This window comes from Mesocricetus auratus, unplaced genomic scaffold, assembly GCF_017639785.1.
Source record: "Mesocricetus auratus isolate SY011 unplaced genomic scaffold, BCM_Maur_2.0 Super-Scaffold_100676, whole genome shotgun sequence".
Lineage (NCBI taxonomy): Eukaryota > Metazoa > Chordata > Mammalia > Rodentia > Cricetidae > Mesocricetus > Mesocricetus auratus.
Window position 1 is genome coordinate 70,466,602 of NW_024429266.1, and position 23,895 is coordinate 70,490,496.

The 23,895-nt window shown below is 44.4% G+C and overlaps 1 protein-coding gene across 39 annotated transcripts in view; it reads right to left on the reverse strand.

The window, feature by feature from the left end:
- The window catches only part of Clasp1 (cytoplasmic linker associated protein 1), a 227,789-nt gene extending 206,156 nt beyond the window's left edge, over positions 1 to 21,633 (reverse strand). For 33 of the 39 annotated variants that reach the window (XM_040738743.1, XM_040738742.1, XM_040738752.1 and 30 more), the window contains exon 1: positions 21,497 to 21,633. The gene's annotated coding sequence lies outside the window, so the exon portion shown is untranslated. The remainder of the gene's footprint in view (positions 1 to 21,496) is intronic. The other 6 variants (XM_040738759.1, XM_040738757.1, XM_040738755.1 and 3 more) reach the window with 1 other exon arrangement.
- Between the last annotated feature and the right edge of the window lie 2,262 nt (positions 21,634 to 23,895).

The window sequence follows — 23,895 nt, forward strand, 5'->3', positions numbered from 1 at the left end:
TTAATCTGTACATATATTACTTAAATTACTGTTTTTAAAAGGTATAAATGGGGCCAGAGAGATGGCTCAGAGGTAAAGAACATTTACTGCTCTTCCAGAGAACCAGAGCTCGAACCCCAGCACCCACGTGGAGGCTCACAATCACCTGTGACCCTCAGGGACTCCAACATTCTCTTCTGTCTCCTCAGGCACCCGCACACATATGGAAGACACACACATACATGAATGAAAATAAAAGTGTTTTTATTAAAAGTAAAAAAGGTGATAAGTACAAAAAAAGGTTTATTGATTTTTGAGAGTACTACTGTCAAGTTACTACTATTATTAGGATATTGGAGATCTTTTTTTTTAATTCACCTATTTTTTTGTGTGTATGTATGTGTGTGTGTATGTATGTATGCATGTATGTATATATGTATGCATGCATAGAACTTGTCAGTCATTTGGCCCCCTACCCTTCTTCTCCCCCCACTCTTGTTGAACCCCCTTTTTCCCAACAAGTCCCCTTCTACCATTTGTTTGTTTGTTTGTTTGTTTGGTTGGTTGGTTGGTTGGTTGGTTGGTTGGTTGGTTGGTTAGCTGGCTGGTTTTTTGAGACAGGTTTTCTCTGTGTAGTCCTGGAACTCGCTCTGTAGACCAGGCTGGCCTGGAACTCAGAGATCACCTGCCTCTGCCTCCAGTGCTGGAACTGCCCCCTTTTACTTTCTTATCTCTTGTTTTGTTGGTGTTTGCTCTGTGCATTTAGGTTGGGGTTGGGGTTTCTTTTTTGGTTTTGGCAGCCCACTGAGTTTGATCACAGTTGCTTACACAAACAGAGGTGGGAGTTATTACTGGAGCTTAGTCCGCTTACAAGTGGCTGCAAACTGAAGAAATGAGTTTCTTCTCCCCCACCCACTGACTGGCGACAGTGCTCAGGGGGAAATATATGGTTCATAAGGCCCTCCCCGAAGAGCTGTCACTCAGATTATCTAATTTGGGACGTGGTTTGGTTTGGGTATTTTGCATGGAGTATGCTGGGAGTCAATAAACATAAACAGGTGAATAGCAAGGTGTACTTTAACTGTCATAAAGCACAGGTAAGAATTCCCATCTCAGTCATTTGAAGGACATAACACAGGGGGGAAGTCCATGCATGGTGTTGTAAACAGCGCCAGCACTTCCTCTTTCAGCCGAGGGAGGTGGCAAAGTACAAACTTTAAATTGAACATATTTGCAAATTTCTCAAATTCCATTCTATTGATATTTAATTTCATTCCTCTGTGGTCAGAGAACTCTTTGTATGACTTCCATCCTTTTAAATGCATTGAGGCTGGTTTTATGAGCTAACATATGGTCTATCCTATAGAAGGCTCATATGTCATTGACCTGCTGTTACTTATTGGAGCATTCTACAGATATCTGTCCCTTTAATACTTTAATGTTTGTATCCATCTATACTAATTCAGGGAGGAAAATGTGGCAATTATCTGAATCTTAAAGTTTTCATCTTATTCCCTATTCTTTATAATTATAAAAATAATTCTATACACAGAAGCATGTGTGTGTGTATGTATGTATGTATGTATACACTTATTTTATTAAGATCTTTGTGAGGTGCACTTTCACCCTGAACTCTTGGAGAGAGGATCTAGGCCCTGCCCTGGACGAAATGACAGTATATGGACACTCCCATGGAGGGCCTCACCCTCCCTGGGGAAATGAGGGGATAATGGGGGGGGTTGGGGGAGAGAACGGGAGGAGGGGAGGGAAAGGGAGAGGGACCTGGAACTGACTTGTGAAGCAACCTTGTTTCTTATCTAAATTTAAACTGAAAAATTAAAAAAAATTTTTTAAAGATCTTTGTATTATATGTGCACCCTCTAAAGATAAGATTTTCAGTTCCTAACACCACATGAATAGTTCATTTCTTGCAGCACAATCTACTCCAAGTCCAAACAGCACGAAGCATCTACGCCATCCAGCTTGAGAGGTTTTCCCAGATGTATCTGAACTGGAAAATACCCAAACGTGGGTGAATGAAAAGAGAGCATTTGATATGTCACTTGATAGTGTAACAGCTGACGCAGAGTCCCCAGGGAGGTGAGCTGCACCCAGTTGACAAAAAGAGAGCCTATTAAGGCCTGAGTATTAATGTGAAGACAGACGGTATAGGAAGGCTGGGGCATGAATGCATGAGGAACTCTTCTCTGCTACTGAATAAAGGAGTCAAAACTACAAGCAGGCAAAGCAGCACAACTTCTCAGGCTGGTTTCCATCACAACAATTTAAAAGAAGCATGGCAACCAGATGTGGTAGGTAGCACACGCTTTTAATCCTGGCACTCCAGAGGCAGAGGAAGCGTTATATCTCTGAGTTTAAGGCCAGCCTAGTATCCATAGCAAATTTCAGGCTAACCAAAGCTACATAGCAAGACCCTATCTCAAAATTATTTAATTAAGCATGGCAGGCTTGGGTTGTGGCTCTGTAGCAGAGCTCTTGCCCAGCATATGTGAGATCCTGGGTTTGACCCTCAGCACTGACAAACAAGCCAGAAAATGGTTAACTTCCCATCTACAGCAACAGCTGTCAGTTCATTAAGCGATTAGATAAATGTCTTCCTGTCTGTCCCCCACTCCTTGTGAGAGTATCATTACCATGCATACTTACAAGAGACCGGCTCAGAGACTCAGAAGCAAAGTGAACGAACGCCACTGAGGCTGCAGAGATGGCCCAGTGGTTAGAGCACACATTGCTCTTGCTAGAAGACCAGGTTTAGTTCCCAGCACCCACTTCAGCTATCTCAGAACCATCTAGAACTTCAGCTCCTGGGGATCAAACACCCTTTTCTGCCTCCACTGGTACCTGCACTAACATGCACACAAGCTCACACAGACACATAATGTAAAAATAATTACTTTTTTAAAAGTTTATCAACACTGAGGGGATATGGAAGACCTGGAGAGGGAAGGGGGCAAGAGGTGAATGTGATCAAAATTTATTGTACACAAGTATGAATTACTCAAAGGACAAAAAAAATGAATTAAAAAACTGCCAACATCCATCTCCTGGTATTACAGTACACGCCTTTAATCCCAACACTTAGGAGGCAGAGGCAGGTGGATATCTGTGAGTTTGAGACCAGCCTGATCTGCATACATAAGCTCCAGGACAGCCACGGTACATAGTGTCTCACAAAAACTAAAAAATAATAGTTAACTTATGGAAATGTATTTACTTACACAAAATAAGACAGAATTCTTCTCTGTAGCATTATTTATAAATACATGTTAGAATCAACGAAATGTTCATTAATGGAGGGCATAATAAACACAGCAAACTGCACAACAGCATGCTATTCATTCATTCATTAAATAATGAAGATGAAGTCCTCAATGTACTGAAAGGACAATTTCCAAGACACAAGCTTTAGAAAAATGCAATGCAGCCAGGTGTCTGTGACACACACCTTTAATCCCAGCACTCAGGAGGCAGAGGCAGGCAGATCCCTGTGAGTTTGAGGCCAGGCTGATCTACAAAGCGAGTTCCAGGACAAGCTCCAAAGCTATACAGAGAAACCCTGTTTCAAAAAACCAACCCCCCCCCCAAAAAATACAATGCAGTGGTCTGTAACAGACAGCCATCTGCACAAAGGGGAGTGTGTGTGTGTGTGTGTGTGTGTGTGTGTGTGTGTGTGTGTGTGTGTGTGTGTGTGTGTGTGTGTATTTGATAATGATGTCTTTGGGAAAGATTAGATGGCAGAGAGGAAAAAAAACTTTAACTTATGTACATTTTATCTATTTTTTCTTAATGCACAGGGGGCTGGAGAGGGCTCAGTAGGTAAAGTGCTGGCTGTGCTAGCATAGGGACCTAAGTTTGAGGCCCAAGCAATCATGTAAAAAGCCAGAATGGTGACACGTTCTTGTAATCCAGCTCTGGGAAGGCAGAGACAGCAAATGCCTGGGGCTTGCTGGCCAGCCCGCTTAGTTGAATAGATGAGTTCTAGACTCAGTGAGAGACTGTTTACAAAAATGTAACCTGAAGCACAATTGGGAAAGACACTTGAATTCACCATCTGGCCTCCCACATGTACACATATGCTTGGATTCACATACATACATATATCACACCTGTACGAACACATATATACAAACATATCTAAACCATATACGCACACACACCAAAAAAAGAGGATGTTTTATAATAGAAAACTTCCACTCATTTAAGCGACACTCTTGACATTTCCAGGTAACAGAAGGAAATATGAAGAGTCTCATTTACAACTCTTACAGACTGAATTCACTTATGAGCTAGGAAGAGAAGACAATAGGGAACTGCTGACCTTACAAGCCTGACACCAGGTTCAATCCTAGGACCCATACAATGGAAAGAGAGAACTGACTCCCAAAAGTCAGCTCTGTCTTTCCATACAAACAGTAAATAAAATAACATCATTGAGTAGATTCACTTACAATAAAAAGAGCACAAGTATATCTGATGGAGGATGTCCTTCTGTATGCTGTGAATATGTTTCACTTATTGGTTAATGAGTAAAGCTGTTTCGGCTAATGGACAGGCAGGATTTAACCAGAAGGGAAACCCAAACAGGGACAGAGAAAGATAGCAGGCGGAGTCAAGAAGACGCCATGTAGCTGCCAAGGAAGCAATAGACCAGGACATCACCAGTAAGCCAAGACCACATGGAGATACACAGATTAATAATTAAGAGAGCTAGCCAATAAGAAGCCTGAGCCATTAGCTAAACAGCTTATAATTAATATAAACCTCTGTGTGTTTATTTGGGACTAAACAGCTACGGGACTGGGTAGGACAAAAACTTCTGTTTACATATATCTACTACGAATCCGTTTTAAACTGAATAGTCTATGTGCTTGTAACTACCATAAAAAATACACAATGCCATCACTACTCAGAAGCAACTACAATAGCAAGTTTTCCAAAAGGGCATGTCTCATCCCACCCAAAATATCCTAAAACCAATTCACTGACTTAAGCAAAGAGCTGAAAATATAAGTCTTGATTTTGTGAAGATCTCATTCTCCAAGAGCTTAGTTTCAAACAGCTTCTCTCAGCAAAGGTACTTGTGGACCCATGTATCTTCAGTCACTTACAAAATTAGAATGTGGCATGAATAATTAATTACCTGGGGTCAGACTCTTTGTCTCATGGTCACAGAACCCCAGACAACAAAGCTCTCCATGGATGGAAGATAACAAACAGGCTTTGCAGGTGCCAACAGGAGAGAGTATAGACCTGGTTCTGGATCTCACACACTTCCAGGTCACAACAGAAAGAAAGAGGCGAGTGAGAGATATAGACATACAGAGGAGACAGACAGTCAGATATAGATCTCTCTTCCCTCAGCCCCAGACTAGGAACTTGTCTTAGTTTGTGTCCTGTTGCTAAAACAAAATACCTCAGGCTAGATAACTTAGAGCAAATAGCTTATTTGGCTCATAGTTCTAGAGACTCTGAATCCAAGAACAGCACGGGGAAGGCTTTCTTGCCACACCATAGTGGGAAAGAGCATCAGGGCAAACACACTGTGTCTCTCCCATCAAGCAAAGCCACCAATGCCACTGGGGGAACCCTACCACCTTAGCTCCATCAAATTTTGATGACCTCCGAGGCTCCACTCCCAAATGCCACCAATGTGATTTGTGGGTGACGTTTCCAACACACCCAGTTGTGGGGGGACATATGTGAACTTATGCAGAGCACTTTCCTCTATTCTCCCACAGTAGAACTCTGACTCACAGAATCCACCATCTCATTACTTGTCCATCTTCCCTTAGAAACTAAGTATTAGGAATGCTTGTTGAATGAAAACTCTTAGCATTCTATATAGTCTTTCAGTCTCTACTAATCACTCACAATTACAGGATTGGTGGTGGTAGTATTCTGAGACAGGGTCTCAGGTTGCACTGGTACTCTATATGCTACTGCCTCAACCTCCCAAGTGCAGGGATAACAGGCATGTGCCATCATTCATGCCCAGTTTTATGTGGTACTGACGATGGAATGCGGGCTTTGTGAATGGCAGACAAGCACTCTATTGACTGAGCTACATCCCCAGGCCCTCCACTCAAAAATAGTTATGAATGGCAACAGTTTTCATTAAAGGCTACTTAGGGGCTCAGTTCTTATTAACACATCATATCTGCATCCATTCTGGCCCCAACCTATCCTGAAAGATGTCTAGCCAAGTAATCCCAGTGAGATTCTCAAGTCATTCTTTCCTGATTCTCCTATATAACCATTACTACACAATTCAGCAAATCATCATTACCATATCCAAACAATGCTTTGGTGAGCTCAGAACTATACCCTCAGTTCTGAAAAAAAATAACCAAATGGAAAGCTTTTCCACTGTGTTTACTTTAGAAACACAGGTCTAGGTCATCAGCCACATGCTCGACATGCCCATCGGTACCAGCAAGCCAAGCAGCACACAGTACCATGCACACAGAGAACGCACACACCAAGACCACACACACTGAGACCCCACACACCGAGACCATGCACAGAGACCACGTACACTAAGACCACAAATACCAACACCGCACACTGAGAAGCATGTTCCTTTCTCCTTAGAGGGCTCTTCTCCTCAAATGGAAACTCACGCCTGTGGTATAATAGAATAAATGGAAAGCAAACAACAGAAATAAAGCTCCTACTACTTGGATCAGTCTTTGAACAAAAGATGTACATGAAAGTATAGCTCAAGCTACAGATTCAATACATATAAAGCCAGCCCAATTTCTCCCTAAGAAGACATGGGTGGTAAGGAAAGCAGCATGCCCTCACCACTCTCTGTATACAACAGCATTCCCACTAGAGTTTAAGCTCATGGGGGTGGGGGAGTTACATGTGCGAGTGCAGGTGTATGCATGTGTGTGGAGGCCAGGGAAATGTTGGGCATCATCCCTCACAAGGTCCACCTTTACTCATATACATGTGGGGTTGCATGTATATGTGCCACAGAGTGCCTCTGGAGGTCATAGGACAAACTTTTGGAAGTCATTTCTCTTCTACCACCCAGGGATTACACTAAAGTCATCAGAATCCATGGCAAGTGCTTTCACCCACTGAGATTTCTTACTAGCTCATCCAACTATTCTCACTAGCTCATCCATCCATCCATCCATCTATCTACCTAGCTACCTACCTACCAATTATTTATCTACCTACCTTCCTATATCTATCCATCTATCCATCCATCCATCTATCTACCTACCTAGCTACCTACCAATCATCTATCTACTTACCTTCCTATATCTATCTATCCATCCATCCATCCATCCATCTATCTACCTACCTAGCTACCTACCAATCATCTACCTACCTTCCCATATAAATCTATCCATCCATCCATCCATCCATCTATCTATCTATCATCTATCTGTTTTTGAAGTAGGATCTCTTACTGGCTTCAAACTCCCTAGGAAGGCTGGAGTAGCTGGCCAGCAAGCTCTAGGAATCTGCTTACCTCCACTTCCCAACACTGGAATTACAAACTCAGGCCACCATACCCAGCTTTTTCCATGTTTGCATGTGAGAGAGAAAATATAAAATAAAATAATGAAACTTGCATAGTTGCCAGGCGTTAATCCCAGCACTAAGGAGGCAAAGAAGCAGGTGGATTCTCTGTGAGTTCAAGGCCAGCCTGGTGAGTGCCATGAATAAATAAATAAGTCCTGTGAAGCAACATAAACTTTTAAATAGAAGGAAAAAAACTCACATGTTTGATGAACTTTATAAAAGGGATAAAGCAGTATCACAAGGAAAACATTCATGAATCCACTTTTTTTTTTTGACAAAATGTTTCACAAACTCCAGTTGGTCTCAGACTATGTAGTCAAGGATGAACTTGAACTTCTGATCCTTCTGCCTCCTGCTGAGATTACTGCCACAATGCCCAGTTTTATGAGGTGCCTGGTACGGAAGGTAGGGTTTACACATGATAGGCAAGCACTCTTGCTCTACATGTGTCCTTTCTTAAGGAAAGAAAACAGGAAGTAGAGAGAAATAAGGAGAGGAGGCACTGAAATAGAAGCCCAAAGCAAAATGTAAATGCTACACACACACACACAGAGAGAGAGAGAGAGAGAGAGAGAGAGAGAGAGAGAGAGAGAGAGAGAGAGCACAAGAACTTTGAAATTCAAATTAGTGCTCCACAAATGCGTGGATGGCTGGTTATCTGTGTGCATCAGAATTATCATGGATCTACTATATCACTCTATATACAAAAACTAACTCAAGCCGGGCGTTGGTGGCGCATGCCTTTAATCCCAGCACTCGGGAGGCAGAGGCAGGCGGATCTCTGTGAGTTCGAGGCCAGCCTGGTCTACAGAGTGAGTTCCAGGACAGCCTCCAAAGCCACAGAGAAACCCTGTCTCGAAAAACAAAACAAAACAAAAAAAAAAAAAAAAAAAAAAAACTAACTCAAAATTACTCAAGGACCTGAGAAGAAGAGCTCAGATTAAGGGTAATGGAAGGGAGGACGGGAGAGAGGGAGGGAGGGAGGGAGGGAGGGAGGGAGGGAGGGAGGGAGGGAGGGAGGGAGGGAGGGAGGGAGGGAGGGAGGCAGGGAGGCATCTGAAATTTTAAAATCTTAGAAGAAAACATGGGTCAGTCTCCATTATCCTGAAAATTTGGTAATAAATTCTTAGACATGACAGTAATTAACACAAAAAAGAACATACACAAGTTATATATTTGAAAGCTCTGTGCCAAAGACCATTATTAAGAAAGACAACTAGCAGTGGTAGTGGTGGTGCATGCCTTAAATCCCAGCAGAAGCAGGTGGATCTCCGTGAGTTCCATGACAGTCAGGGTTATATAGAGAAACCCTGTCTTGAAAAAAAAAAAGAAAGAAAGAAAGAAAAGAAGGAAGGCAGGCAGCAGGCAGGTAGACAACCTAGGGGCTGGCAAAATGGTGAGAGCACTGGTTGTTCTGCAGAACACCTGAGTTCAGTTCCCAGTACCCAAGTGACAGCTCACAACTGGCTGCAACTCCAGTTCCAGGGGATCCAACACCCTCTCTGACCTCCATGGACAACAGGCAAAAGACAAAAACTAAAAATAAATCTATATTTTTAAAAAAGAAGGCCTACAGAGTGGAAGAAAATATTTGCAGATCATATGTCTGATAAAGGACTTACACCCTAAACACACAGAAAACTTCAGAGACTAGAATTTATTGTTTATCATATAAATTTTGAAAATGTCAGAGAGAGAGAGAGAGAGAGAGAGAGAGAGAGAGAGAGAGAGAGAGAGAGAGAGAGAGAGAGAGAGACAAACTTCTGGTGCAAGCGAGATGGCTCAGTGGGTACAGGCACTTGCTACCAAGCCTAACAACCTGAGTTCAATCCCAGAACCCGCATGATGAAGGAGAAGAGAGAGCCAACTCCCACAAATTGTCTTCTGGACCTCCACATGTGTGCCATGGTATGTACATGCATGTGTGTGCACCCACCCACACCAAATATACAAATATTTTTTTGATTTAAGAAACGTCTAAAATTCAACACAAAGACAGTCCAACTTTAAAGTGGGCAGAGGCTCTCAGCAGACATTCCTACAAATCCTCAGATGTAAGCACAAGGAAAGGGGCCCTGCACCTTAGTCCTTAGGGAAACCCGAATGAAACCCACACAAGCTGCCGCTTCACGTGCACTATGAACAGAAATCGCAAAGAGTTTTCTAACCACAGAAAACAGCATGGGTAAGGCCATGCGGAGACTGGAATCTCGAAGTGCTGGTGGGATGGAAAGAGGCAGAACCACGGTGGAACGCTTCTGCAAACCCCCAAAATGCCAAACACCTGACTAACCCCACCCAGAGCCCCCTTCCCAGATACACACCCAGCTGTCAACAGAGACTCACACATGCCTGAGAGACGGAAGAGTGACTGGACAAGGTGGGAAGGGGAAGACAGGGCGGGCGAGCGAGCGACAGAGACTGGAAGCAGAGGAATTGGAGAAACGGAAGGGCAGCTGAAGCACCTGAAAGCCAAGCCTGGCTTCTCCGCAGCTGTGACAATGGATTGTTCAACTGCTGTAAACCTCAGCTTCCTGCCATTATAAAAGGAAATCAGCAGGGTGTGGTGGCTCACTTTTTATTCCAGCACTCAGAAGACGGGCAGATCTCGGTGAGTGTTCCCCTGGACATCTCAGCTTGATCCTGAGAACCCCATTCCTCTCTCCAAACCCTGCCCTCTCAGAGAATTTCCAACAAAGAAAAGCCACCAAAAGCCCAGTCCTTCATTCTTAGATGCTGCTGCAGATCCTCCCCTAAAGTTGCCAGGGCCCAATCACTGCCTAAAGCGTTATAACTAGGCACAAACCCGGCTTATGGAGGACACAGTCATCACTCCTCCCCTACATGGTATTTAAGCTCCCTCCTTTAGTTCGGGTAGGTGATTTCTCCTGTCCCTTCTTCTGCCTCAATCTCTAGGGACTGGAGGACTCACCCGTGAATTGCTTTGCTCAAAATAAATCCATTCTTTCACTTTTTCAATTTAGCTTGATCTGGCTTACTTCATCGACGGAGAAACCTATTACTAGGGCACAGAAATCCTATTATTGAAGTTAGCCTGGACCACACAGAGAAACCTTGTTTTGAAGGGAATGAGGGAAACACCATTGTCCTTTAAATATTGGCATAAAGATTAGTATAATACAAGTCTATTTGCAACACTTAAACCAGTGCTTGGTAAGGGGTGAGCATTTAATCTATGACAGCTATGAATTGTGACAATATGATACATCTGTGTACTGCCCAAGGAAAAGGCTTGGGTCGGAACTCCATGTCCTATCAAAACTTTAAGGACTGGAAATGTGGCTCAGCCAGAAGAGTGCTTGCCCAGCATGCACAAGGCCTTGAATTTGATCCCAACACTGAATAAATCCCAAGTGGTGGCACACATAACCCCAGCACTTGTGAGGGTAGAGGCAAGATAATTAGAAGTTCAAGGTAGTCAGTCCTTGGCCACATACTGACTGAGTTTGAGTTGGGGATATAGCTCAGATGGTAAAGAGTCAACCTTGCACATACAAGAGGCCCAGGGTTCAATCCTCAATGTTCCAGAAGCCAGGGTACAGACACAAAGAGAGTTTAAGGCCAACCCAGCTACATGAGATGCTCACTGTCTCAAAACAAAATTAAACAAAAACTTAAATGAAACCGCTTCAGCACCACAAGGAGACTTCCGAGAAGGAGCTGTTTGAATGAAGTTCAACTTCTCTTTCAAAGACTGGCTTATTGTTCCTAGAGAGAGCCCAGCTACTCTTTACTGGGAAAGGCCTGCTGCACAATTCATTCTCCATACACAACAGGCCTCTGTGTAGCATGTCTGAGCACCCGTTATAACAGACTCAGCCTCGACCCACAGGAAAATCTGTGAAATTACCTGGAAGGTAGTCTCCAGGGGCTACTCTCAAACTTTAGTAGCCTCAGAAGCACTTGAGGAATGCATTTGAAAAAACAGAAACCTTGACTCCACCCAGAGCCATTCTGACTAGTAAATATTTTAAGCTTGACACTAGTGCACAACTATTTAAAGAAATACTTGAAGGTAGGCCACAGAAATGTTGTGCAATCATATTCTGATGTGGACAAACACTTCTCTCTCTCACAGGGCAAGAGCTGTACGCTCTTCATACAGCTTTGGAAACACTATTGGCAGACCTCTGAGATGGTTCAGTCTGTAAACGCACTTGCCTCCAAAACAGCTAACATGAGTTTGATTCCCAAGACCCATGAGGTAGAAGGAAAGAACCGCTACCATATATTATCTTCTGGCCTGCACACGTACACCTTGGTGTACACACACACACACACATACAAAACAAGTAAATTTTTAAAAATTCCTCTAAAGAACCCCAGTTTACCAATTTTGCTGTATCAACTAAAATGAGAAATAAAATATCATATATATTACAGTGTTGCAAAGATTATTGATAAGGCACACCCAACCTTAATTATTTACTATGAAGTATGGACAGGCGGGCAATCTCAAAGGTGGTACGTTAGGAATAGCAGCAGCAGGACAGTGAGGCAGTTCAGCAGGAGTGGACACCTGCTAACAAGGCTGCTGACCTGCGTTCCATCCCGGGACCCGCATGGTGGAAGAAAAGAACTGATGCCTCCAAGTAGTCCTCTGATTTCTACACCTGCACCTTGTGGCATACCACCCCTACAAAAGCACACATCACATGTATATGTGTGTGAGAGTAAGCAAATTCCTGTCCTTCTCTCCCTGTCTTCCCTCCCTCCCTCTCTCCCCCCTCCCTCTCTCTCTGTCTCTTTCTCTCTGTCTCCCAAATAAGTATTTCCTGTTTTAAAGAAAGAAAAAATATCTACAGAAGTTTGGAAGGAGGCTCAATGGTAGAGTGCTTGCAAAGAATGCACACACACGCGCGCGCGCACACACACACACACACACGCACACGCGCGCGCGCACACACACACACACACACACACACACACACGAGAGAGAGGTGAAAGTAGAACGCTCAAGAGTTCCAAATCATTCTCCACTACATTATGAGTTCAAATCCTGGCTGGGATACAAGAGACTCTGACTCAAAAACGAAAGTGAAATAGTAGGGAGGCCTAGGAGTAGGGTGCTGTGGAAGAGAGTTTGCTGAGCATCCCTGAGGTCCTGAACTCGATCCCTTGCCACACACAGCTCTAGGATGGTTAAATGTGGTTTTCCCCTTCTAATCTCAACTTTATGTACTATTGCTACATTACACCAATACAACTGTCAATTGATTTAATATATTCTACCTGGAAAGTTACTTGAACAAGTTACAGACACAGGCAGGAAGTGCTGACCTCAGCTATCCTGATCAAAGGCAGATATCCAAATGGACTGTGGTAACAAGTGATCAAGACCTCAGTTCTAGACTTTTTTCCCCTGAAAGATACATCTTAGACATAAATAGATGTCTAAACTCCTCAGTTTGGGATAATAGATGATAATACGCCCACACCTGGATGAATTCCCATGGCGGGGGGTGTTTTTGGTTTTTTTGTTTTCTAGACATGGTTTCTCTGTGTAGCCTTGTCCTGGAACACACTATGTACACCAGGCTGGCCTCAAACTCAAGAGATCCACTTGCCTCTACCTCCCAAGTCCTGGGACTAAAGGAGTGTGTTACCACCGGCAGCCAATTTTGCTTGCTTTGTTTTTTAAGGTAAGTATATATGCACTAAAGAAAAGGAGAAAATCCAGTATGGCAGCTATTCACATGCAAAAAGATCAGAAGGCTCCATGAACTACAACTTCACTAAAGTTCACAAACTATGCGGGTGAGAAGAGGACATAAGGACAGGCAACACCGCCCTGTGTCTCCTACTTCTGAGAGCCTGACTTCACCGGCGGACATCAGTTTCTCATCTGCAAAGTGCCAGCATAGCCACGCTCTCTCCCTGTCCCCTCCTCAGAGCTTAAAAAGGAGCAAAAGGGATTAAGACTATTAAAATGCTTTCAAAATCACTCTCATTTTTAAAAGCTGACTGTTGCTATTATGACATCATCCATTTATATCTCTACAAAAAGTAGCAACAGCATTGCCACTGATTAAAAGGGGCGGGGGAGAGCGGGGGAGATGGCTCAATGGTAAAGGTACCTGCTACCAATACTATAACCAGAGTTTCAGCCTCAGAACCCACACAGTTGAGAACTGACTCCTGCAAGTTGGCCCCTGACCTCGGCATGTGTGCAAATGAGGCGTGAGCACGCGCACGCGCGCGCACACACACACACACACACAATGAATAGCCATTTTTGAAAAAGGTGTTTTAAAGATGGGTCTGCAGTCTAAGGAGACAGCTCAGTAAAATGCTTGGCCTGCAAGCATGAGGCTCTAAGTTAATCCCTAGAGCACACATGAAAAAAGCTGGATATGATGGTTCATATTTGTAACCCCAACACTCAGGAGGCAGAGATGGGCAGATCCCTGGGGCTTGCTGGCCAGCCAGCCTAGTCAAATCAGTGAGCTCCAAGGTGGACAGCTCCTGCAGACAAGCCCCAGCTTGTCTTCTGACCGCATGCACATGAGTCTTTGTTTTAGGGTTTCTATAGCTGTGAAGAGACACCATGACCACTCTTAGAAAGGAGAGCATTTAATTGTGGTGGCTCGCCTACATTTCAGAGGTTCAGTCCATTACCATCATGGCAGGAAGCATAGCAGCATGCGGAAGGCACGGTGCTGGAGAAATAACCAAGGGTCTTACATCTTGCAGGAACAGGAAGTCAACTGACTGTCACATTGAGTGAAGCTTCAGAAAAAGAGGCCTCAAAGCCCAACCCTACACACTTCCTCCAACAAGACCACACCTACTCCAACAGGACCACACCTCCTAATAGTGCCACTCCCTTTGGGGGCCATTTTCTTTCTAACCACCAGTCATATACACATCAACACAGGTCTCCAGAGAAGCTTGTGAGTGGTGGCCACGCCTTTCCATGTAAGCAGGAGTCAGCTCTTCTAGTTCTATTCAGCTACTGCTTGGGTAACTGTTTACATTTTAACTTTGTAATGTCATTGCTGGCAGCATTAAATGAAACACAGAGCTTTCAACCTGCATGGTATGCCAGAATCATCTGGGGGTAGACGCTGTGGCTGCCCAGGTCCCACTGATACTGAGCTGACCAAATCTCTGGATGGACAAGAGGAAGCGGAGCCTGGCCAGTCATAATACAACAAGCTCCCCAAGTGTGTACAGTGACTTCCTTACCACTAGAGCACTTACTAGTGTGAGTTTCTTCCTGCCATGTGGCTTTGTCACTCTGTGAGTGTCAGCCTTCCTACTCTACACGTATTATCTCATCTCATCCTTACAACAACCATATAAATAGGTGCCCTCCAGTGGTCCTCCCCACTCCATCCCACCCCAACTTTTTTTTATAGAAAAAGACTAAAATACAAAGACACTAGCCCAAAGCAGAGACAGAATGCACAGCAGAATCTGGGATTTGCTGCTGTGGTTTTCTAATGTGAGGAAACAGCTGTGTATTCTGATGAAGTCCTGTGAAAGACTTTGGCTCTTTCACACATCGCATTTAAAGAAGACCTAAGAGCAGACACTTGCCACCAAGCCTAACTACCTGGGTTTGATCCCCTACAACCCACATGGTAGTAGGAGAACCAACTCCCACAAATTGTCCCCTGACTTCCACAAGTGTGCCAGGGCCCACGATCTCACACACAAATGTGAAAAGAAAAACAAAGTAATGCTTAAAATTAATGAAATAAAAGACATACAAAAAACAAAGAGGGAAGCCGGGTGGTGGTGGTGGTGGTGGTGGTGGTGGTGGTGGTGGTGGTGGTGGTGGTGGTGGTAGTGGTGGTGGTGCATGCCTTTAATCCCAGCACTCGGGAGGCAGAGGCAGGTGGATCTCTGCTACAGAGCGAGTTCCAGGACAGCCAGGGTTACACAGCGAAATCCTGTCTCAAAAAGCCAAAAAAGAAAAAAGAAAGCAGACAGACAGGACTGGGGTGATGACTCTGTCAGTAAGGTGTTTGCCACAGAAGTATGAGAACCTGAGTTCCATCCCCTAGCAGCCCACAGAGAAAGAAGAGGAAGAGGAGGGACGGTAGGAGGAAGGCAGCAGACATCACACAAAGTATAACCTAACCCTGGGGAGGTAGAAGCAGGAGGATCGCTGGGGCATGTTGGCCAATCAGTCTATCTAAATCAGAATTGCAGTCAGTAGACACTGTCTCAAAATATAACGTGGAGTTATTGAAAATGATACCAAGTGTTAACCTCTGGCCTCCACAGGCACCTGCAAACACATACAAGCATGTACACACACAAAAACAAACAAAAAACTACCTTAAAAAGCATGGTGAACATGTATGAAATTATCTAGAAATAAATTTAAAATGTATTTTTTAAAAAGCGTGAGGAGCTTCTATTAACCCTGAGGCATGTTGGGTTGTAGCGCTGTTTCAGAACACATGTAGAGAGCATGTGGTTAGGGGTCTGATGTTGAACACCAAGTTATAAACTAGGAGGGGACAAAGGATACAGATGTATTTGTATATACCTAATGTATGCAGCACCGATTCAGGTTCTAGTCTCCCTCCCAGACTGTGAGCCCCTGGTTTGCAGGGTCATACATGTCTTTGTAACTGGACCTATTGGGAGTTGGTACCCAACTCATGAAAGAGTTCAACAAAAAAATTCTAATCTAAATCTAAAGAAACTCTGCTGAAGGCAAATGGCTAACACTAGAAAAAGCCATCCTGAGTGAGGAAACCCAGACCCAGAAAGACAAATATAATATGTACTCACTCATAAGTGGATAACAGACATAAAGCACAGGATAACCAGCCTACTGGCCACAACCCCAGAGAACCTAGGTAACAAAGAAGACCCTAAGAGAGACAAACATACTGCCTGGGAAGGGGAAATAGAAAAGGTCTCCTGAGTTAATTGGAAGCATGGGGGACAAGAGGGAGGGTAGAATGGAAGAGGGGAGGAGGGAAGAGGAGTGGGGGGGGATGTACAGCTCAATTTTTAAAAAAGGCAAAAGAAAAAAAAAGCCCACTGACAGCCCATGGGAATACGAAGAGAGCTGTTTGTGGAAAGAAACAGACTTTTATCATCTGTTTTGGGGTGACAACTAATCTCACCAAACAAAGGCAGTGACCAGATTGGATGCAGTGTAAAACACTGTGGTAAACAAAGCCTGTCCTGAAACAAACAGGTTCACCTGCACTCTGAGGGTGGAAAACAGAGTTCTGAAGATGTCAGGGGAGACAGTGGCTCATGGGACCTCGAGGAGCTCTTCCATAGCTCCACTCCTATACCAAGATATGGAGGTGAAGTGTTGTATTTATTATTTTATGTGTATGGGTGTTTTTGCCTACATGTATGTCTATGCACTACATGTGTACTTGGAGCCCTTGGAGGCCACAAGAGGCAGCCAGATTCCCTGAAACTGGAGTAACAGACAGTTGTGAGCGACCACGTGGGCCTAGAAATGGAACTCAGGTCCTCTGGAAGAGCAGTTAGCGCTCTTAAGCACTGAGCCATCTCTGCAGGTCCATGATACATTTCCTTATTCTTTCACACAATCAACAGTTCCCACTAGTATACAAGTCACATGGGTCACAACAGTCGCCATCACAGAATGTTCCCAAACTCCCTATATCCAAGGATCTAAAGAAGAGTAAATGTCCATGTGGGAAGCAGTGTGAGGGGGAAGCTGAGGAATAAAACCAGAAATGACAAGGACTGAAGAGACTTCAAGCAGGAAGAGAGAAGAAGCCAACAAGGTGTTGTATTAGAAACACCACCATCTCAGTACTGTTAGGATCCATGATGATTGGTGGGATAAGACACAACGCCACACAAATCAGGTGCGGCAGCAGAGAAATCAATAAAGCCTTGGGATGGGAAGAGCCAGTTAGAACAATCAGCAAGCCCTAGAGATTCATAAAAGATCAGTTAGTCACACACACACACACACACACACACACACGTATGCATGCTTTACAGGTGATGCTCTGCTAGGTACCAAGTGAAGAAAGCATAGCTTATTCTTGACAACCACATTTCACAAATCAAGAGCTGTATCAACTGTGATTTCTTCTCTGTGTAGTTTTTGTTTTAATTAAAACTAGACCTTTCTCTCATCTTCAAGAAAATTTCTAGTTGGTTCTGATTTTAGACATGTTTTACTATTAATTACCATTTAGTTTGGGAACCAGACTGGCACTTATCACAATTGACAGCTATTGAATCTCAATTCTGGGACTAACACCCTTAGATGGTTATATTTACAAAAGTACTGCACAATTAAAAGCATTGTTTATTTAAAAGCTGATGTTAGGACACTTAAAATGGTTCAGTGGGTAAAGACACTTGCCACCAAGCCTAATTCAATCCCTAGAACACACAGAGTGGAAGGATAGATCTGACACTCAAAATTGTCCTCTGAGCCAGGAGTAAGGGCACACACCTTTAATTCCTGCACTTGGGAGGGAGAGGCAGGTGGATCTCTGTGAGTTCAAGGAAAGCCTGGTCTTCAAATCAAGTTCCAGGACAGCCAAGGCAACACAGAGAAACCCTGTCTCAAAAAAAAAAAAAAAGAAAGAAAAAAAGAAAAGTTGTCCTCAGATCTCTACATGTCATGCACCTGGCACATACACACACACTAATAAATAAATGTCAATAAATAAACATAATAGAAACTGATTTAAAGTAGATTACTGAGAATAACAGTCAAAAACATGAATTATCTACCCAGCTTTCTAAACTAAGACACTGAGATGCTCAAGAAAATAAAATTAACAAAAGACTGGGGGGGATCAAAATCCAAAACCAAACAAAAGGAAACACATTCAACTGATAGTTCTAATGTCCTTCTGCCAATCATCCCTCACCATCCATGTAAACTATTTTAAGGATCTGAATCCTGCTCTATAAAAAGCAAATTCCCACTGTCTGTGTTATACTTCAAGAGTCTATCACAGTTGTTACTAAGGCAAGCAAACTAAGCTGTAGATTTTTGCTTGCTATCAATACAAAAAGAAATGTTGGGGGGGGGGCAATGAGATGCCTCAGCGAGTAAAGGCACTGACTGCCAAGCCTGAGGATCCGAGGGACCCACATAGCAGAAGAAAACCTATTCCTACAAGTTGTCCTTTGGTCGCCACATGCCTGCTGTGTATGGTACACTCACACATACACAAATAAATACCTGTAAAAACAAAAACTAAAAACTTAGAGGCTGGCTGGGATGTAGCTCATTGACAGAGAGGGTCTAGTACACATAAGACCCTGAGATCAATTCCCAGCACTGTAAATCAAACTTTAAAGACCAGTTACTGTTGTGGTTTGTCTTTTGTTGTAACAAACACACTAACCAAAAGCAACTTAGGGGAGGAAAGGGTATTTTTTGGCTTGCACCTCCAGGTCACACTCCATTATTGAAGTCAAGGCAGGGACTGAAGCAGGAACTCCAAGCAAAACCCATGACAACCACTGGTTACTAATTTGCTCTCTCTCACTTGCTCCGCTAGCTTTTTCTTGTTTAATATTTAAAACTTTATATTTAAAAAACGCCTTCGCCACAGTTTTAAAGTTTGAAAAAGCTCTTTTTAAAATCATAACATCAAAAAATGAATAAACCTATACAGAAGAGCAAATTCATTTCAAAACTTTTAAAGATTAAAAGCTGTATCTATAGGCATTCACCCAGCTTTGAAGGGGTGGTGCCATCCTGAGGCAGCTGGTATCAAGGCTGCCTTAATCACCCAAATTTACAGCTTCATTCCTCCACTTAGTCCAGAAGAAAAAAAAAAATCCGACAAAGGAGCAAGTGTTCCCAGCTAACTTCACGGTTAGATCCCCCAGGTCTGCACTTGAAATGATGCAGGGTCTTTCATTCACTGTTTCCCTTACAAGCACTTCTATAGTTCTCTACTTTGGGGAAGGAGGTGGTAAGGGTGAATCTAGACTGTCTCCAAACAAAGTATGATATTGGGACATAACCTCTGCTATTTAAAATCACTGATTGATATGAGAGTGTTCCATGGAATAAATGTGTCCCGAATCCATAGAAGGTAAGAATAAATAATCTCAAAGTCAGTTATGAATCTGCTCACAAGGCAGCCTGTCCCTAGCTACAACTCATAAAACTGGGGTAGCATCCTGCCAGGCAAGGTGTTCCTCTAAGGTTGACATCGAGCCAGAATTCAGAAGTCTACAAACAAATTTTCATTAACATAAATTGGTACATAGAGCACAAAGAGTCCTCAAAGGCAGACGGAGAGTTTCATGGCTTCAGATCAAAAAGCAGGGAACAACAGAAAACAGACTACCTCAGGAGCTTTCTTGCACAGCCCAGACCTACTGGCCTAGGAATTGTGCTGGGCACACCCACATCAACCACCAATCAAAACAATCTCTTACAGACATGGCCATAGGCCAATCTGATCTGAGAAATTCCTGGGTCATGGTTCCCTCTTGCCCGGTGAAAGGAGGTTGTGTCAAGTTGACAATAAAAACTAGCAGTTACATGTTACCCATATGAAACAATGACGTACAAAAACTAAAATTTGAGTACTGCTACAAGGATGCAATTAACCAACTTTACAGAGATGAATGAACAGATAGCTCATTAAAATTTAAATCTTTCTTAGCAAGTATAAAAGATAAATAATATTCAGTTGTCTGGGCTCTGTGTTATTTTCCCTATCTCGATGTCTCTGCATCAATGTTACTATTCTTGCTCCATGGATGAGCAACCATACCCCTCTGTTTCGGGTTCCCTCATATAAGAGTTCCTTAAATGTCATGAATAACAGCAAAAACAATCATTTGTAAGGCCAGAATTGATACTAGCACGTGGCAACTGAATCTGGTGCAAGGGACGGAGTAGCATGCAACTCAACTGCATCGCTCCTGACTCTCCACGCATCACAGCCTCCCAAAGGACTAGAGCATCCAAAGCGCTCATTGCCACATCACAAATTACAGTATCAGGTTTAAAGAACTCACAGGTTCCACCATTAGGTCAGCGCTTCATGAACGAATCCCCTAACAGAAATCCTCTCGGGTGCGACACAACATGCTTTAAGGCTCCACCTAATCATTCTTTTAATTTAAGAAATAAATACAACTATTTTTAAAATCTATAGATATATTATGTAATGAGTTTGACTTTGGAAAACCCCGCACTCATCCAAGCCGCTTATAAAATGGAAAGCAGGATTCAATCCGCTCCATTGTACCCAACCAGACTAACGTTGCAAGATCACACACTCATCTTCGTCAGAGCGGCTCTGCCAATACCAAAGAACAACAAAGGCAAGTTGAGGAGGCTGCACAGGCTTAACTCAGCACTTGTCGGCTCTCCCTAGCTTCGCGAAGACCCTCGCAGAGGGGGCCCACCTGGGGACCAAGGGGACCTTCTGCAGCCCGCTGGGCCCCGGCTGCTCTGCTTTTGTCTGGCCCAGGCTGGGAGCCCCGGCCGCCCGGCCTGCCTCCCCGACAACCCTTCTTCCCTCTGAGTCTTTCTCCACACCCATCACTCGCCGATGACTAGTTGGAGTGGGGTTTCTTCTCCTGGAGCCCCTTCCCGCTCTGTGCAATACCGGGTTCTTTCAAAGACACCCGGGACTGCTTTGGCGTCTCCCAAGCCGGCCAGGGGAGACTCCGGGTCAAGAAGGGGCCCCGGGGTGGGGTCTGAAAGAGACAGGCACACAAAGCCAGGCTTGACCCCACAGCCGCCCCACCTCCCCTCTGCAAAGCAGCCTGCGATCAGGATTGGACCTGGCAGCCGCGCATCCTGGGTCCTCACCCCGATCCCATCCTAGGGCCGCCCCCTCCCCCAAAGTGCACCCCAGAGCGGCTGACAGCGTCGGACACCGTCCCCACCCGGACCCTGCCCCGCCGCAGCCCGGAAAAGGAGCAGGGCCCTCGGATGGACTCCAGTCTGAACATTCTTCGTCTTTAACCCGGTACTTACAGCTCTTATTATTCACTACTGTTGGGGCCGCGGACCGGACAGCCGCCGCCTTCTCCTCCACCCCAATGAGGTTAAGTGCTTGGTGCGGGGATTAAAAAAAAAAAGTGAGAAGCCAACTGCGCCTGCGCGGTGCGGCCTCACTGTGTTCCTTACCGCCACCAGCTCAGCTGAACCATAGAGACTGCAAACTCAGCCCAGAGAGGTGGCTTCCTCTCTATGGTAACTCCCGGTGCACTGGCCGCGCCAGATTCCTTTGCCCCGCTAGGGGGATGTTGATTGACCCTAATGGCGACCCGTAGCGTAAAGGCGGTTTAATGAAAAAGGTGACCAGGGGGTATTTAGGCCCCTTGGGGAGTGGAAGCAAAACTCGAGCAAGGCTAGGGGAAGGCTATGTGATATTAAAAAGAAAAAAAAAGAGCTTGAAAGGAGTCAGGAGAGAGTGGACAAGTTTTCCTGCCGCAACTTCCTTTGGTCGCCGGCGTATCTGATACTAAAGTGAACAGTCTTTTACGTCTGGGTTATGGGTACCCGCTATTCATCGGGCGATTGCGGAGAAGGAAACTGACCCCCACGACTTCCCGTAGCTGGCAGTGCGTTCCAGACCTCTTTTCTGGGCATGCGGGGCAGACGCCGCTACCGGAAGCACAACATTTAAACCGCTGTAAGCGCTTTGGCGAACGAAGCCCCGAGTAGGAGGCTTCTGCTGTACCGGCGAGCTAGTATCTGTTCCTTTCCTAAGTTTCTTCGCAGCAGTGCTGCCTCGCTCTCCCGCGTGGTCCTCAAGGTGTAGAAGTGTTCGGGCTGTGCAAACCACGGGTTCTGCCCGTGTGTTCCCCCACAATTTGGCTTTGAAAGCTTTTGTGTTGGAGTTGCACACTGGTGAAAATCACTGTTAAAAGTGTCGGTTGGCTTCCTCCATCGCGATTAGGTGTTTACGGGGACTTTTCTGGGCAAGAATGTGTGTGTACTGGGAGACGTGCGGTAGTGCCGTCAGGTCCTCAGGACTGGGGAGTTGGACTGGGAAGACAAGCTAAAACAAAGCCAAGTGCAGACCCTCTGTTGTGTAGAAAGGGCAAAGGACTATTTCTAAAGAGTAGGATTCGCATGCTGGGTGGGACTCCTGGTTGGATATAGAAAAAGTAGCATCTTTAATGCAGACAAGTTTATTGAAGCGCATTCTAGAAAAGAAACACCGCCGGGTCAAGCGGAAGTGGGTGGTGTGTTGGGCGAACAACGTGAAGAGTAGTTCTGCGGGAAAGGGAAAGAAAAGAGAAAACGCTAGTAAAGTTCCATAAGTACAACGGGAAGGAGTGTTCTACATGTTTTTTCAACAAAATTAAACGTTGTAGCTGGTTTTATTGTAGAGTTGAGTGAAGTTACATTGTTGTATGGCCAGCCTCCAGCTTTTTTGTCTCACAAAACAAGCCGGGCACTGAGTACTTAAAGTGGATTCACTTTGTCTTGTTCTTTGTGATTGGGTCTTGTCACATAGCCTAATAGATTTGTCTGTGCATGTTGCAGCGTGTCCAGAGTGCCCTCGTTAAAGCGAATACCATGCCAGTGTATGTATTTACCACCTGGGCTACTTCCATCTTTTGCTATTATACACAATGTTGTGAACATGGATGTCGTTCTCTCTTTTGGATCCTACTCTTAGGGGCCAGAAGATGGCTCAAGATGACTCTGGGTAAAGGCACATGTTTATAAGCCTGATTCCCTGAATTCTGTCACATTCCATAATGGCAGGGGAGAACCCACTCCTGCAAGTTATCCTCTTACTTCCACACAGACACTATGGACCATAAGCTCAACAACACACATGAAATAAATAGATGTGTTTTTAAGTCACTTTTAATAAAATGGGAAACCAAGTGTACCTTAACTTGGAGGTAATTACAAAGGTGAGGGAGTAATTGTTTGCAGTACTAGGGAGGAACAGGGCCTCACACTTGCTAAGCAAGTGCTCTAAGACTGAGCTAGACCCTTAGTCCCAAGAACTGTTTTAAAGTGACTCACCCAGAAGGCCAGGAAGCTACATTTATACTTTGTTTATACAAAGCATGTATGGAAGCCTGTACCCATCCCAGGTACTGTGTGAGTGCTTTCTGTGAATTATCCGTGTCATGAAGTTCAGTGTAAACTTGAGACAGTCATTACTCATCTCATTTTCTGATGAGATAATCAAGGTTGTGTTACAGATAGGTTGAGGGGAGGCCTGACAGCCACGCATTCCCGCTATCAGTTAGGCAAGAACAGTGCCATTGACCTGGACACTTGAGGGCACTGACAGGTCACTGCAGAGGGCAAGGATATTGAAAGAAAACATTCACATATATGAGTGGCTTTTTTGCAGAATGGGGACACTGAGGGCCTTGTGCATACTCAGCAAATGCTCACCG